General features: G+C 48.6%; 1 long non-coding RNA gene across 1 annotated transcript in view; it reads right to left on the bottom strand.

Moving 5' to 3' along the window:
* The window catches only part of LOC308484612, a 190,423-nt gene that overhangs the window by 11,544 nt on the left and 162,518 nt on the right, over positions 1-16,361 (bottom strand). The gene's annotated exons all lie outside the window — the stretch shown is intronic.

The raw sequence follows: 16,361 nt of genomic DNA, 5'->3' as shown, positions 1-16,361 counted from the left end.
AGGCACGACCCTATGCTGAAGCCTTATAGGACTTTACCAATTGGTTGGGTGAGCGTTGCTCCCGGACAGGAGGAAGGAAGTCAAATGACACCGAGGGTTGGTTCAGAGAAAGAGTTTATTCTGCTCTCCGGATAGCAGAAGGCACTTGCGTGGTCAGCTCACAGCAAGTCCAAAGAAATGAGAAATTTCATACAGTATATATATCCTCCAGGCACCCTCTCCCCCTTCCCCAGGAATCCAACCACATCAGCTTATACACGCAGGTTGACATCACAGATGTTCCTGCTCCGGTACTCTTAACCATAAAAGGGTTTCCTCTTCCTGTACTCTTAACCATATAAGGGTATTCCTGTTCCGGCACTCTTATCTTGGGGTAAGAAGGTCACCAACTCTCCTGGCGCTGTTCCCGGACTAGGTCTGTGTGTCAGAGTGTGGTCAGAATGTAAAATAAGACCCAGACGTGCCATCCCTGCTCCACTGGAACAGTCAAGGCCATACATTGCCGTCACAGACTGATAAAGGAGAGAGCTTTGAGCACTTGTTTATACAGCTGGGTTTTGGCTCAAGAGCTCAAGTTAAAGCATTTTAGAAATGCTCCCTTGGAGAAGGAAAAATGAGGATTTTGGGGCCCGTTTCAGACTGACTGCCCAGTCAGGATTTAGGTTTTGGAAACCCATTCCTTCAATGCTTCTTGGCACAGAACGATCCTAGAGGGAAATGGGAGGGTGGAAATGGAGAAGTAAACACTGCGTTGGAGAGTTATAGCCTCCAACCAATCCGGTTCCTTCATTGCCGGGGGTTGGAGTAGATGACCACTTTGAGTCCCTTCCGTCTACAATTCCATGATGCTGTGGTTCTGTCTGCAGGTGTGTGTGTGTTCTCCCTCTCCCACAACCACAGGCAGTGTCGGGTGGGGGGCAGGGGAGCACGCACACCCACCAAACGAGGGGCTCATCTTTCACTTGTCCCCCCAACTTCCCGCCACCCACCCACCATTGCTGGACTCCTGTCATTAACACATACTGTCATTTTTCGTTCCGAGATCTTAACACCAGAGGCACCGCTCACCCACCTGGAAATATAGGTAACCCCCTTCTGGGCCGGTAGTCTAGGTAAACCACTTTTCATCAACTCAAGGAAGCGAATAGCAACAAGGTACGCAGAGGAAACCTGTAAAAGCCACTTGTGTTGCAGTGGGTACTCTGGTCCCTATATAAACCAGTTCCCAATGTTGCATCATTTACCAGACAGGGATGCATGGATAGCGGCTGATTCTCAATGACTTCCATTCAGTTCTATGGCTAATAATAATAATAATAATAATAATATATTTATACCCCGCCCATCTGGCTGGGTTTCCCCAGCCACTCTGGGCGGCTCCCAACAGAATATTAAAAGCACAATAAAACGTCAAACATTAAAAACTTCCCTAAACAGGGCTGCCTTCAGATGTCTTCTAAAAGTCAGATAGTTGTTTATCTCCTTGACATCTGATGGGAGGGCGTTCCAAAGGGCGGGCGCCACCACCGAGAAGGACCTCTGCCTGGTTCCCTGTAATTTGGCTTCTCGCAGTGAGGGAACCACCAGAAGGCCCTCAGCGCTGGATCTCAGTGTCTGGGCAGAACGATGGGGGTGGAGATGCTCCTTCAGGTATACTGGGCCAAGGCCGTTCAGGGCTTTCAAGGTCAGCACCAACACTTTGAATTGTGCTCGGAAACGTACTAGGAGCCAATGTAGGTCTTTCAGGACTGGTGTTACATGGTCCTGGCGGCTGCTCCCAGTCACCAGTCTAGCTGCCGCATTCTGGATTAGTTGTAGTTTCTGGGTCACCTTCAAAGGCAGCCCCACGTAGAGTGCATTGCAGTAGACCGAAACCATGGATGAAGAGCAGGCAGGGAGTGCCTTCCGGGGGACTGGAGTAAATAACTTTTATTTATAGAATTTGCAGCTCGCTGTTTCTCTATGGAGCTCAGTACACCATCCTCCCCCCCCCCGCCTCATTTTTCAACTCACAACAAACCTGTGAGGTAGGCCAGAGGCTGTGACTGGCCCCAAGTCTTGCCCTGTGAGCTTCATGGCTTGGGTGGCATATTTGAACCACAGTTACCAAGGTCATAGTTTGACACTTGGGCCACGAACACACATTCCTAGCACCGCCTTTCCCTCAAAGAATTATGGGCACGATTGTTTGGTCTCAGCAACCCCAAACAAGCTACAATGCCCAGAATTCCTATGGTGTGTGGGGAGAGATGTGCTTTAAATGCGCTTGAGAGACATAGTGTAATTCCTACATTGCAGGGGGTTGGACTAGATGACCGTTGAGGGTCCCTTACAACTCGACAATTCTATGCATGCGTGTGCAGCCTCTCACCGCTTGGGAAAAGATGGACGCTCTCTCTCCACGCCCCTTCCCGCTTCACCAAACCCAACAGATCTTTATGGGATATTTATTACCGGTATTTTATTCGTTTGCGAACTGCCTCTCACGTAGCTTTCAAGGTGATTTCACACCATGGAAGCAACTAAAAATAGTTTTAAGAGCAGAACAAAACAACAAGTAAACATAGGCCTTTAAAAAAAAAAACATAACAAAATGAACACCCAAAGGCAAAAGAGACCTTTCCGTCACACTGGAAAAGCTTGTCGAAACAAAGACGGAAAATGTTTTCAATTTCCCCGCAGAAAGGAGGTGGCTGCTGTATGCCAACAGGGATGCTGTTTCGCAAAATCGGGGCCACTGCGCAGAAGGCCCCGTTCTGAGTTAGGGCTCATCCCAACTTCCACTTGTCCCGCTGGAAAACTGGATCTTTGCAGCAGAATTGGAGCAAACGTTAGCTGGGTTTTCAGCAGACTGACTTTTGCTCTGATTCGGCACTATAGAGTGGGTTTTCCTGGGCAAACCGCTCAGACCCATGCTTCGTAGGCACAGGAGCAGTGGAAGTGGGCATAAGCGGAGTGGTATTTTAGGGCCTTCTGGTATTTTGGGGACTTCAAAGTCTCCTGCAGAACTCAGTGGCCTACTGAGTATATAATGAACAAAGCGGTCTCTGTCTAGCAGGGAACTGGTGATATTCTTTAGGATTTCAATATTTAGCCAACCAGTTAATCAATTTGTTTCAATGTGTGTGGGGGGGGGACACATGCCCCTGATTACCCATATACAAGGTAAAGGGTAAAGGGACCCCTGACCATTAGGTCCAGTCGTGGCCGACTCTGGGGTTGTGGCGCTCATCTCGCTTTATTGGCCGAGGGAGCCGGCGTACAGCTTCCGGGTCATGTGGCCAGCATGACTAAGCCGCTTCTGGCGAACCAGAGCAGCGCACGGAAATGCCGTTTACCTTCCCATTGGTACCTATTTATCTACTTGCACTTTGACGTGCTTTTGAACTGCTAGGTTGGCAGGAGCTGGGACCGAGCAACGGGAGCTCACCCCGTCGTGGGGATTCGAACCGCCAACCTTGGCAAGTCCTAGGCTCCGTGGTTTAACCCACAGCGCCACCCATGTAAGTATTCATAAAAGAAGGACTTGGTCATCTAAGTGCTCCTTCAAAACAAAGAAAGGCAGACATTTCTACTCTCTCCCAAGACAGCACCTGCGGCAACGCGTGGGTGCATCAGCTAAGGACAAAGAAACTCCAATTTCGTCAGAACTGCTGTGGATCATAGTTATCGAAGAGATTTTGACCCTGCTTTTTCAGACCCAAACAACTTGTCTGCAGAGTCACCCGTAGAAACAAAAGGAGCATATCATAAAAGAAAGCAAGAAATAGCTAATGGTTCTGTTGAGTATGCAAAATGTATTCTGATTTAACCAAGTAACTTGATTCACGCTCTAATCACCCAGGAGAGAGCTAGGCCCATCGAAGTCGCCTTAATTTAATTGATTTCCCCAAATCGGTATTGTACCTGGTAACGCGCATCACACACACCCAATTTCCCTCAAAGTCATTACCCACACAGAATCACCTGCGGGGCTTAAAGGTAAAGGTAAAGGCACCCCTGACCACTAGGTCCAGTCGTGGCCGACTCTGGGGTTGTGGCGCTCATCTCGCTTTATTGGCCGAGGGAGACAGCGTACAGCTTTCGGGTCATGTGACCCCGTCACGGGGATTCGAACCGCTGACCTTCTGATCAGCAAGCCCTAGGCTCTGTGGTTTAACCCATAGCGCCACCGCGTCCTAGTATTACGTATACTAGGGCTTAGTATTACGTATTTCTTCACGGAAACCAGGACTAAGTTCTCAAACAATGGCAGTGTTTCTCCTCTATGAGTCTTAACGGTGAATATTCTCCGAATGTTTTCTGGCTGCGCAATTCCTTGCTGGCTATTTTGCATTCAAACTGGGTTCCTGGTACCCAGAGATTTCCACGTTTAATGTTGCGGCAGTCCGTGTTTGACAGCATCTGACAAGGAGCAGCCCAAACTGGACAGCTGAATTACAATCGGACTGAATCGATGCTTAAGATTAAGTCCAAACATTGGCCGGAGTCTGATGTCAACCTTTTCATTCTCCCGTCCAAATATCAAATGCTGACATCCACATCCGAATGGTGACATTGGGAAATTTGACGAGTGATCAAAACCTTGCAGAAATTAATTTCAGCCTTATCTCATTCTGGACAAAGATTCCAGGGTTGCATCGTGTTATATTTCATTCCTAATTTGGACCCTGGTTAAATACCTCCACTTAGAACTTTTATTTTGCATTAATTCATATTAGAAGTCCATTCTGTAGAGGATTTGAGGGGTGTGTGCAATTGATTAGTCCTGACAGATAAAATGGGGGTTGGCAAATGACGCAATAAACCACTGCTGGGTGTAAAAATAACCCAAATTTTAAATCTTAATTGTCATGCTTGGAAATCTCAAAACAGAATCAAAATCTCAAAAAATATTTTGGGGTGTCAATTTGAATGTCAAATCCAAATGAACAGATTTTTCCTTCAACCTTTAATGTGTGTTTGTTTCCCGGCTGGTAATATTCCAATTTAAATAACTTTTTTTAAAAATGCATGCCTATCAAAACGATGGTTTTTCAGGAAATTGGCTGTCAGATGGATATATAGTATAGGATATAATTGTGTCGCCACTGTTCCTGCTACCTCTGTCTCCCCGTTCGCTGCTGGCAGAAGGAATCGTTCTACAAGCAAACTCCCCGTTTATTGAACGCGGCCTGTTTTAATTCTAGCTTAAAAGGTACTGGATCGGGAGAAAAAATATATAACATGGTTGCATATATGTAGGCAGGGGGAATTTGCAACTTCAGAATCAAAACCTGCACACTGTTCATCCCCTCTCATGCTTACATCCACCTACCTGTACAGGTGTATTTGCAAAGTGTGGGTTGCATGCCAGGTATCCTCTGCATACACACATCAGGAAGAACTTTCTGACGGTAAGAGCTGCTTGGCAGGGCCATCTGTCAGGGATGCTTTAGCTGAAATTCCTGCATTGCAAGGGGTTGGACTAGATGACCTGGGGGGGTCCCTTCCAACTCTACAATTCTGTTTTTATGACTTAATGCCATGCTTGGAGGCCAGCTCTACCTGTTAGGGCAGGCATAGGCAAACTCCGGCCCTCCAGATGTTTCGGGAATACAGCTCCCATCATTTACCGTATTTTTTGCCCTGTAGGACACACCGTCCCATAAGGCGCACCTAGTTTTTTGGGGGGGAAATAAAGGGGAAAAAATTATTTCCCCCCCAGGCGCGGGGCTGGGGCGGGGGAAGCCCGAGCTTCCCCCAACCCCAGCCCCCAAACAGGCAGCTCTCTGCAAGCCGTGGGAGCCCAGCGCTGGCTCCCGCTGCTTGCGGAGAGGTCCGCGAAGCCTGGACGCGCTGAGCTCAGCGAGCGCAGGCTTCAGCATGCAGGCAACTCTCCGCAAGCAGCGGGAGCGCTCCCGCTGCTTGCGGAGAGGTGCGCGAAGCCTGCATTCGCCCCATAGGACGCACACACATTTCCCCTTCATTTTTGGAGGGGAAAAAGTGCGTCCTATAGGGCGAAAAATATGATAATTTCACTGCACACAGGTGGTGTAGTGACAATAAAGGTTTATTATAACAGTGGTGCCTCGGTTAAGTACCGTATTTTTCGCTCTATAAGACGCACCAGACCATAAGACGCACCTAGTTTTTCGAGGAGGAAAACAAGAAAAAAAATATTCTGAATCCCAGAAGCCAGAACAGCAAGAGGGATCACTGCGCAGTGAAAGCAGCAATCCCTCTTGCTGTTCTGGCTTCTGGGATAGCTGCGCAGCCTGCATTCGCTCCATAAGACGCATACACATTTCCCCTTACTTTTTAGGTGGGAAAAAGTGAGTCTTATACAGCAAAAAATACGGTAATTAGTTCCGGAGGTCTGCTCTTAACCTGAAACTGTTCTTAACCTGAAGCACCACTTTAGCTAATGGGGCCTCCTGCTGCCGCCGCACCACCGGAGAACAATTTCTGTTCTCATCCTGAAGCAAATTTCTCAACCCGAGGTACTATTTCTGGGTTAGCGGAGTCTGTAACCTGAAGCGTATGTAACCCAAGGTACCACTGTACCTATATCTATCTACAGTGGTACCTCGGGTTAAGAACTTAATCCATTCCGGAGGTCCGTTCTTAACCTGAAACTGTTCTTAACCTGAAGCACCACTTTAGCTAATGGGGCCTCCCGCCGCTGCTGTGCCGCCGGAGCACAATTTCTGTTCTCATCCTGAAGCAAAGTTCTTAACCTGAAGCACTATTTCTGGGTTAGCGGAGTCTGTAACCTGAAGCGTATGTAACATAAAACGTCTGTAAACCGAGGTTCCACTGTATTATTATCCCTGACCACTGGTCCTGTTAGCTACGGATGATGGGAATTGTAGTCCCAAACATCTGGAGGGCCGGAGTTTGCCTATGCCTGTGTTAGGGTGCCTGTCAGCTGTGCCACCCATCACCCCCCAACTCCGCACCCCACCATCGCACCCCCATTCGTTACATCCCACTTGTCTCACCTGAAGCCACAACATGTGTCTGGCAAGAGTGCATCCTCCAGCTGTGTTCTTGTGACAACTTGTGTTAGTTGATGACAACTACAGGATTTGTAATGTTGCACACAGACAGAAGATCTCCTTGTAAGGACCTCGCCGGTTCTGCTTGCCCATAATAATAATAATAATAATAATAATTTATTATTTATACCCCGCCCATCTGGCTGGGCTTCCCCGGCCACTCTGGGCGGCTTCCAAAAGAATATTAAAATATTATAATACATCAAACATTAAAAGCTTCCCGAAACAGGGCTGCCTTCAGATGTCTTCTAAAAGCCTGGTAGTTGTTGTTCTCTTTGACATCTGGTGGGAGGGTGTTCCACAGGGAAGGCGCCACTACCGAGAAGGCCCTCTGCCTGGTTCCCTGTAACTTGGCTTCTCGCAGTGAGGGAACAGCCAGAAGGCCCTCGGCGCTGGACCTCAGTGTCCGGGTAGAACGATGGGGGTGGAGACGCTCCTTCAGGTATACTGGACCAAGGCCGTTTAGGGCTTTAAAGGTCAGCACCAACACTTTGAATTGTGCTCGGAAACGTACTGGGAGCCAATGTAGGTCTTTCAAGACCGGTGTTATGTGGTCTCTGCGGCCGCTCCCAGTCACCAGTCTGGCTGACGCATTCTGGATTAGTTGTAGTTTCCGGGTCACCTTCAAAGGTAGCCCCACGTAGAGTGCATCCCTCCCAGGCTTCGCAACCTTGTTGCCTACCCCCAGAAATCAGAAGTACACAGCCTCTACCAATCGAGGTTCCATTGGCCTTAATATTTTATCTTTCGTATCAATTGCATTTACAATATAATAATAATAATTTTTATTTATACCCCGCCCTCCCCAGCCAAGGCCGGGCTCAGGGCAGCTAACAAGCAATAATAAAAACAAGTTGAATGAATACAACTTAAAAACAAAATTAAAATACAACATTAAAATACTGAAACATTAAAATATTTAAATGTAGCCTCATCACAGGAGGAGAAAGGAAAAAGAGGGGGAGGGAATCAAATTGGCTCCAAGCCAAAGGCCAGGCAGAACAACTCTGTCTTACAGGTCCTGCGGAAAGAAATCAGATCCTGCAGGGCCCTGGTCTCATGAGACAGAGCGTTCCACCAGGCCGGGGCCAGTGTTGAAAAGGCCCTGGCTCTGGTTGAGGCTAATCTGACTTCCTTAGGGCCTGGGACCACTAGGGTGTTGCTATTTATGGACCTTAAGGTCCTCTGTGGGGCATACCAGGAGAGGCGGTCCCATAGGTACGAGGGTCCTAGGCCGTGAAGGGCTTTAAAGGTCAAGACCAGCGCCTTAAATCTGACCCTGTACTCCACCAGGAGCCAGTGCAGCTGGAAAAGCACTGGGTGAATATGCTCCCATGGCAGAGACCCTGTGAGGAGCCTCGCTGCAGCATTCTGCACCCGCTGGAGTTTCTGGGTCAGCTTCAAGGGCAGCCCCACGTAGAGCGAATTACAGTAGTCAAGCCTGGAGGTGACCGTCGCATGGATCACTGTGGCCAGGTCGGGGCGAGAAAGGTCAGGGACCAACTGCTTTATGTGGCGAAGGTGGCATATATTATATGGAATATAAGCAAAAAAGATCGTAACCTCGATGGGAGAAAAACCAAAGAGCTCAGGGTGATGTTATTTTCCTCCCCTTGAATCTCCAGCTTTATCCACACAACAGCCCTGTGGAGAAGGTTATTCTGAGAGACACAGACCCACAGTCACCCACAGAGCCGATGGGGTTTCAGAGCCGGCCCTTGTCCGAACCACCACGTCACACTGGTTCTTGATGTGGCTACTGGTAGCCAAGGGTGAACGTACTTTTTGTACGATATATCTCCCAGACAGCAGAAGAATATACAGTGGTAGCTTGGGTTACATACGCTTCAGGTTACATACATTTCAGTTTGCAGACTCCGCTAACCCAGAAATAGTACCTCGGGTTAAGAACTTCAGGATGAGAACAGAAATCGCGTGGCGGCGGCGTGGCGGCAGAGGGAGGCCCCATTAGCTAAAGTGGTGCTTGAGGTTAAGAACAGTTTCAGGTTAAGAATGGACCTCCAGAACGAATTAAGTTCTTAACCCGAGGTACCACTGTATAGCAGGCATCCCCAAACTCAGCCCTCCATCTGTTTTGGGACTACAGTTCCCATCATCCCTGACCACTGGTCCTGTTAGATAGGGAAGATGGGAGTTGTAGTCCCAAAAGAGCTGGAGGGCCGAGTCTGGGGAAGCCTGATATACAGTGGTACCTCGGGTTCCATACGCTTCAGGTTACATACGCTTCAGGTTACAGACTCCGCTAACCCAGAAATAGTACCTCAGGTTAAGAACTTTGCTTCAGGATGAGAACAGAACTCGCACAGCGGCGGCGCGGCGGCAGCAGGAGGCCCCATTAGCTAAAGTGGTGCTTCAGGTTAAGAACAGTTTCAGGTTAAGAACGGACCTCCGGAATGAATTAAGTACATAACCAGAGGTACCACTGTATAGCCTTAAAGCACAAACAAACCTGGGGGTCACATTTTAGTACGCTGTTTTACTTTGGCAAGTTAATGGATTCATAGATTAAATGTCAATATTTGTAGCTTCCCACCCACTTTTGGACTGTATCCAAGGATGAAATTGTGGTCCGGCCTTTTTGCATTTTGCCACCAGTCCGGTCCCCTCTGCTGTAAGCCGGTGACTTGGACTCCAGATGTTCTCGGTGCCGTCAACGTGCTCCCGCAAGCTTGTTGTCGGTGCCACACGGGTCCAGGGGCCGGTAAGTCCTTCCACAGACGAAGGGGCGCCCCCTCCCGCTTTTCTCGCCGGGCGGGGGAACGAGGTCGCACCAGGCCTCCGTCAGAAGAGGCTCGGAGACAGAATAGGACATGACAAGCCCCATCAAGGGAGAAGATGCTGTAGTCAGAAACCAGCCGGAGCCCCTGAATTATTCACTAAGGTGTCCCCGGAGAGGACGGTACGTGCGAGGGGGTGAGGCGGGGAACTCGCTCTAGCCAGAACAGGAGGAGGCAGTAGCAGAAGAACATCAACAGAGTCCTGCTGGATCCGGCCAAGAGCCCATCTAGTCCTGTTCTCACATGGCCAAACAGATGTCTGCCGGGTACCACTCCTCTCTTGTGCTTTCCAGCAACTGGTACTCTCTGTTGCAATGGGACAGTGTACTTGGCTGGTTTTGTGTTTTCTTAATATGCTTTTTATTAGGTTTTCATTTCATATACACAAAATACACTGATAATTCATATCCTTTTACATTTATTTTTCTTCCCGCTCTGCGGAGTCTTGACTTCCCTCTCTCCCTTCATCAGTTGTCCTTATTCTAGTCTCTAATCCACAGTTCCTTAGTACAGTGGTACCTCGGGTTACATACGCTTCAGGTTACATACGCTTCAGGTTACAGACTCCGCTAACCCAGAAATAGTGCTTCAGGTTAAAAACTTTGCTTCAGGATGAGAACAGAAATCGTGCTCCGGCGGCGCGGCAGCAGCAGGAGGCCCCATTAGCTAAAGTGGTGCTTCAGGTTAAGAACAGTTTCAGGTTAAGTACGGACCTCTGGAACGAATTAAGTACTTAACCTGAGGTACCACTGTAATATCTAGTCCATGGTATAAGATTTATTTCAACCCTGCTAACGTCTTCAGATTTCTACAGTTCTCACTTATATAGTCCATAAATTTACTCCATTCTTTTCGGAACTTTGTTTCCTCCTGGTTGCGGGTCCTGTAGGTCAGTTAATTCCGCATATTCAACCATCTTCGTCTGCCACTCCTTCACGGTTGGTAATTCCTGGGTTTTCCATTTTGGGGCTATCAAAATTCTCGCAGCAGTCGTGGCATACATGAATAATCTTTGGTCGACTTTATTAATATCCTCCCCCCATCAAGCCTAGCAAAAAAAGCTTCCGGCTTTTTGGGGAAAGTATAATTAAGCATTTTTAAAAAACTCATCAGTTCCCAATTTTTTTTTCCATTTTTTCACATGCCCACCAAATGTGGAAAAAACCTCCGTCCTTTTCTGTGCATTTCCAACAGATTTTACTACTCACCCTATACATTTTTGCTAGTTTGACAGGGACAGCGTACCTGGCTGTTAACCAGAAGGGTTGGTGGTTTGAGCCCCCTCAGGGATGGCTGGGGGGTTGGACTAGATGACCCTCGGGGTCCCTTCCAACTCTACATTTCTACGATTCCATGAGTGAAGCAGCAACACTGTCCCCACACCTGATTCCCAGGATGCCGGACGAAGTGGGCCATTGGCCTCATCCTGCGGGCTCTTCTGCGGGTGTTCAGAGGAATACAGTCCCTGACATTGTGGGTGATACATAGCAACCTTGGGTTTTGATATAATAATAATAATAATAATAATAATAATAATAATAATAATAATTTATTATTTATACCCCACCCATCTGGCTGGGCCTCCCCAGCCACTCTGGGCAGCTTCCAACACAATATTATTATTACTGGGAAAACCATAGCTTTAACTATATGGACCTTTGTTGGCAAGGTGATGTCTCTGCTTTTTAAGATGCTGAATAATAATAATAATAATAATAATAATAATAATAATAATAATGTATTATTTGTACCCGCCCATCTGGCTGGGTTTTCCCCAGCCACTCTGGGCGGCTTCCAAGAAAGATTAAAAATACATTACAATGTCACACATTAAAAGCTTCCCTAAAGAGGGCTGCCTTCAGATGTCTTCTAAATGTCAGGTAGTTGTTTATCTCTTTGACATCTGATGGGAGGGCGTTCCACAGGGTGGGTGCCACCACCGAGAAGGCCCTCTGCCTGGTTCCCTGTAACTTGGCTTCTCGCAGTGAGGGAACCGCCAGAAGGCCCTCGGCGCTGGACCTCAGTGTCCGGGCAGAACGATGGGGGTGGAGACGCTCCTTCAGGTATACAGGACCGAGGCCGTTTAGGGCTTTCAAGGTCAGCACCAACACTCGGAAACGTACTGGGAGCCAATGTAGGTCTTTCAAGACCGGTGTTATGTGGTCTCGGCGGCCGCTCCTAGTCACCAGTCTAGCTGCCGCATTCTGGATTAATAGCCGTTGAGTGATAGCTGTATTCTCCATTCACTTGCCCAACGAAAGCCATCCAGCTTCTTCCCACTTCTGCCCCATAGGGTTGCCAGGGAGATCACAGGGAGAGGCCCCTGGAAACAGAGGTTAATTGGGAGAAGGCAGCCAAGGAGGTCAGACGCCACCACCCCAGGGTCTATGAGAGCCAGTGTGGTGTAGTGGTTAAGAGCGGAGGGCTCTGTAATCTGGTGAACCGGGTTCGATTCCCTGCTCCTCCACATGCAGCTGCTGGGTGACCTTGGGCCAGTCACGCTTCTCTGAAGTCTCTCAGCCCCACTCACCTCACAGAGTGTTTGTTGTGGGGGAGGAAGGGAATGTTAGCCGCTTTGAGACTCCTTAGGGTAGTGATAAAGCGGGATATCAAATCCAAACTCTTCTTCTCTTCTATGCTATAATTTGCACGCGGCTCCTGCTGGGCTGAACTCTGCAAACTGCATGCATAGTTTTCTTCCTTAAAATTAAAATCAAGGTGCTTTCGCCCACCTGGTAAGTCGATCCCTTCACCTGCCACCTGCCAAACCCTTGAACATGTCACGGAACGTTAAGAGAGGGTCTCTGAGCATATATGGAGTGCACCCTCCCGTTCCCGATACTAAATAGTCACAGCCCATCTCCAGATTCTGGAGCAACTCCTTTCAGTCACATGATTCCCACAATGCCCCCCCCTTTAAAAATAGATGCAAATAATGGTTAATTTTTTTGACCTCGTCTCACCCTGAGTAGCTTTGAAATCCATTAATGCAGCGGTAGCACCCTTCGAGACTTCTCATGTTCCCTTGTCCTAACTTCACATTCCCTGTCTGTGTAACAGCGGATATTGAATAAACCTTGGGGCCATTCCAGGCTCTCTCGCTATTTTTCTGGTGGGATTCAATCCCCTATGGGATCAAACCACAAATTTAGGTTGCACAATTACAGCCGATTGGGGGGGTCTTGCACATCAAAACCCTCTTCCCCAAAAGATTGCAGACTTCTCATCTAATCTCTCTGCAAACAAACAATGATGCTCCTTAAATAGCCAAAATATCTAGGTAAAGGGTAAAGGGACCCCATACCATTTGGTCCAGTCATGGCTGATTCTGGGGTTGCGGCACTCATCTTGCTTTACTGGCCGAGGGAGCCGGCGTACAGCTTCCGGGTCATGTGGCCAGCATGACGAAGCCGCTTCTGGCAAGCCAGAGCAGTGCACGGAAACGCCGTTTACCTTCCCACAAGAGCGGTACCTATTAATCTACTTGCACTTTGACGTGCTTTTGAACTGCTAGGTTAGCAGGAGCAGGGACCGAGCAACGGGAGCTCACCCCGTCATGGGGATTCGAACCGCCGACCTTCTGATCGGCAAGCCCTAGGCTCTATGGGTTTAACCCACAGCGCCACCCGCGTCTAATCTCCTTGCAAACACCCTTAACAATCTATAGTTCCCAGGATTCTTTGTGGGGGGGCGGGGAAAAGAAGCCATGACTGTTTAAAGTGGTACGATACTGCTTTAGACAGAGTGTGGATAGACCCATGTTATATTTGTGTTTTGTGTTAGTGAGGGGTAGAATTTAGGTTTCCGGCCTCAAGTACCAAAACAGACTGGGTGGGACCTTTTTAATGGCACCCCAGAAGCAGAGTTGGGCTCTGTTGCCAAAACCCACAGGAAGATGTGGCGTGGATTAGGCCTTCCTGGTGAAGCGCCCCAGAAAGCCTCTTCTCTCTCCCTCCCTCCCTCCATCTCTGTCTCTCCTTTTCTCACCTTCCTTCACATTCCAGCAGCCTTCTCCTCAAGGAGACTGGAGGGTTTTCATCTGGACCGCGTTGCCACGGCAACGGGATGCAGGCCGGGCTTAGGGGAGGCGGATGGATTTGGACAGGAAAGGGGAGAGGGAACCGAGGAAGGGCCTCCGAACCGCAGCTGTGCCATTTTATTTCAAGGCTGCTTAGGATGAGACAATATCGAAACGTGAACAGGAGGACGGGTGCGGCACCTCACCCGCCCTCTGCCCCCCATCGCCTGCCCCACAGCCATCTCCCTGGCAAGGGCTGCAGTCATATAGTCCTTCTCCGCCTAACCCTCTTTCAAAGCCGCCCAGGTTCATGGCCAGCGCTCAAGTTGTCTAACTCCCTTTTGAAGCTGCTGGGCCCTCACTGATTCTTGTGGGAGGGAGTTCCGCAGTCTAACTAGGTGCTGCCTGGGGAAAGTTTCATCTGTCCTAAATTTTCCAGTGTTCAGCATCATTGAATGTCCACACATTCTAGTGTTATGAAAGAGGGAGAGAAACTTTCCTCTATCCTCTTTTTCCAAGTCATCAGCATCATCATCATCATGTTTTCGGGGGACAGGGGGCGGGCAGGTGTGAGGACTCCCTGGTCCTGAATGCGGTAACTGTGCCCCTGAAGGACCAGGTGCGCAGCCTGGGAGTCATTTTGGACTCACAGCTGTCCATGGAGGCGCAGGTCAATTCTGTGTCGAGGGCAGCTGTTTACCAGCTCCATCTGGTACGCAGGTTGAGACCCTAGCTGCCTGCAGACTGTCTCGCCAGAGTGGTGCATGCTCTACTTATCTCCCGCTTGGACTACTGCCATGCGCTCTACATGCGGCTACCTTTGAAGGTGACCCGGAAACTACAACTAATCCAGAATGTGGCAGCTAGACTGGTGACTGGGAGTGGCCGCCGAAACCACATAACACCGGTCTTGAAAGACCTACATTGGCTCCCAGTACGTTTCTGACACAGTTCAAAGTGTTGGTGCTGACCTTTAAAGCCCTAAACGGTCTCGGTCCAGTATATCTGAAGGAGCGTCTCCACCCCCAACGTTCTGCCCGGACACTGAGGTCCAGCGCCGAGGGCCTTCTGGCGGTTCCCTCACTGCGAGAAGCCAAATTACAGAAAACCAGGCAGAGGGCCTTCTTGTTAGTGGCACCCGCCCTGTGGAACGCCGTCCCACCAGATGTCAAAGAGAACAACAACTACCAGACTTTTAGAAGACAGCTGAAGGCAGCCCTGTTTAGGGAAGCTTTTAATGTTTGATGCGTTACTGTATTTTAATATTGTGTTGGAAGCTGCCCAGAGTGGCTGGGGAAACCCAGCCAGATGGGTGGTTTATAAATAATAAATTATTATTATTATTATTATTATTATTATTATTATTATTTCATCATCATCATCATCATCAGTATACCACACCTATCTGGCTTCTTTTACATCTCCGCTTATCGTCTTGCCCCTTGCTCGCCTTTTCTCTAAACTAAAAGGTCCCAAATGCTTCAACCATTCCTCATAGGGTCGCCCCTCCACCTGCTTGATTCTTTCAGTGGCCCTTTTCTGAACCTTTTCCAACTCTGGGATATCCTTTTTTGAGGCAAGGTGACCAGAACTGTGATGTGCATGGTATTCCAAATGCGGTCTCGCCATAGATTTGTAAAATGGCATCAGGATCTTGGGCAGTTTGGTTTTTTGAATCCCTTTTCTAATGCATATTGCACCCTCTGCCCAAAGTCCTCATCTGAAATGGCCCGTTGCCTTGGACCATTGTGAACGATTTTAAGTTTCCTCCCTGCAAATCAATATGGCTGGGGCTGATGGGAGTTGTAGTCCACAGCCCTGAGATGTGCGGATGAAGGGCGGACTACAAATTCAATAAAAAACAAAACATATGGAGGGCGTCAGGTTGGCAAATTTGACCTAGCTTGTATATCGAGGCAAGCCTTTTTTAAGCCTCTTATTCTCCGTAACTCCAATCTTCTTAGATTGTTGGGAATCTCCCTCCTGAGCTAAATGCTAGGATTCTTTCTCCTCTTCCGAAATATGAACTTAACGGGCACAGTCTTATTTTAATTCAAAATCTGAAACGGGCATATGGATATGCTACAAAGCACATTTATCAGCCGTTCCTAAAACGATCTCCTATTCCACCCCCTCCACCCCAGTTCCGGCCCCAGAAGATAAGACTTAAAAACAGAAGGTTTACATGATTTCGGGATTATTTAAAGACCAACTGTAGGTGTCTGTTTTTGCAAGGAGCATATGAAGAAGAGATGATGTCTGAACAAAATTCTGCCCAAATTTCTTCTTCCCAAGCGCCCCACACTAACCCAACCAGCTAAGCTAAAGGACTTTGGTGCTCTCTAGTGGCGCTTTGAGAAAACGGCACAGCAAGGAAAAGTTGGCATCTGCGACTGTGTTTTGGTCTCAGCCGCCAATTGGGAGTCTCTCTTGTGGTACCCGGAGGGTAGGTTGGTTGCTTAGCAACGGCAATACGAACCGCTCATCACCTGCCGGGCCAGGTAG

The sequence above is a fragment of the Podarcis pityusensis genome, assembly GCF_964106645.2.
Source record: "Podarcis pityusensis genome assembly, chromosome: 8".
Lineage (NCBI taxonomy): Eukaryota > Metazoa > Chordata > Lepidosauria > Squamata > Lacertidae > Podarcis > Podarcis pityusensis.
The sequence above is the reverse complement of the archived record's forward strand: the minus strand, read 5'-3'. Positions and strand labels throughout refer to the sequence as shown.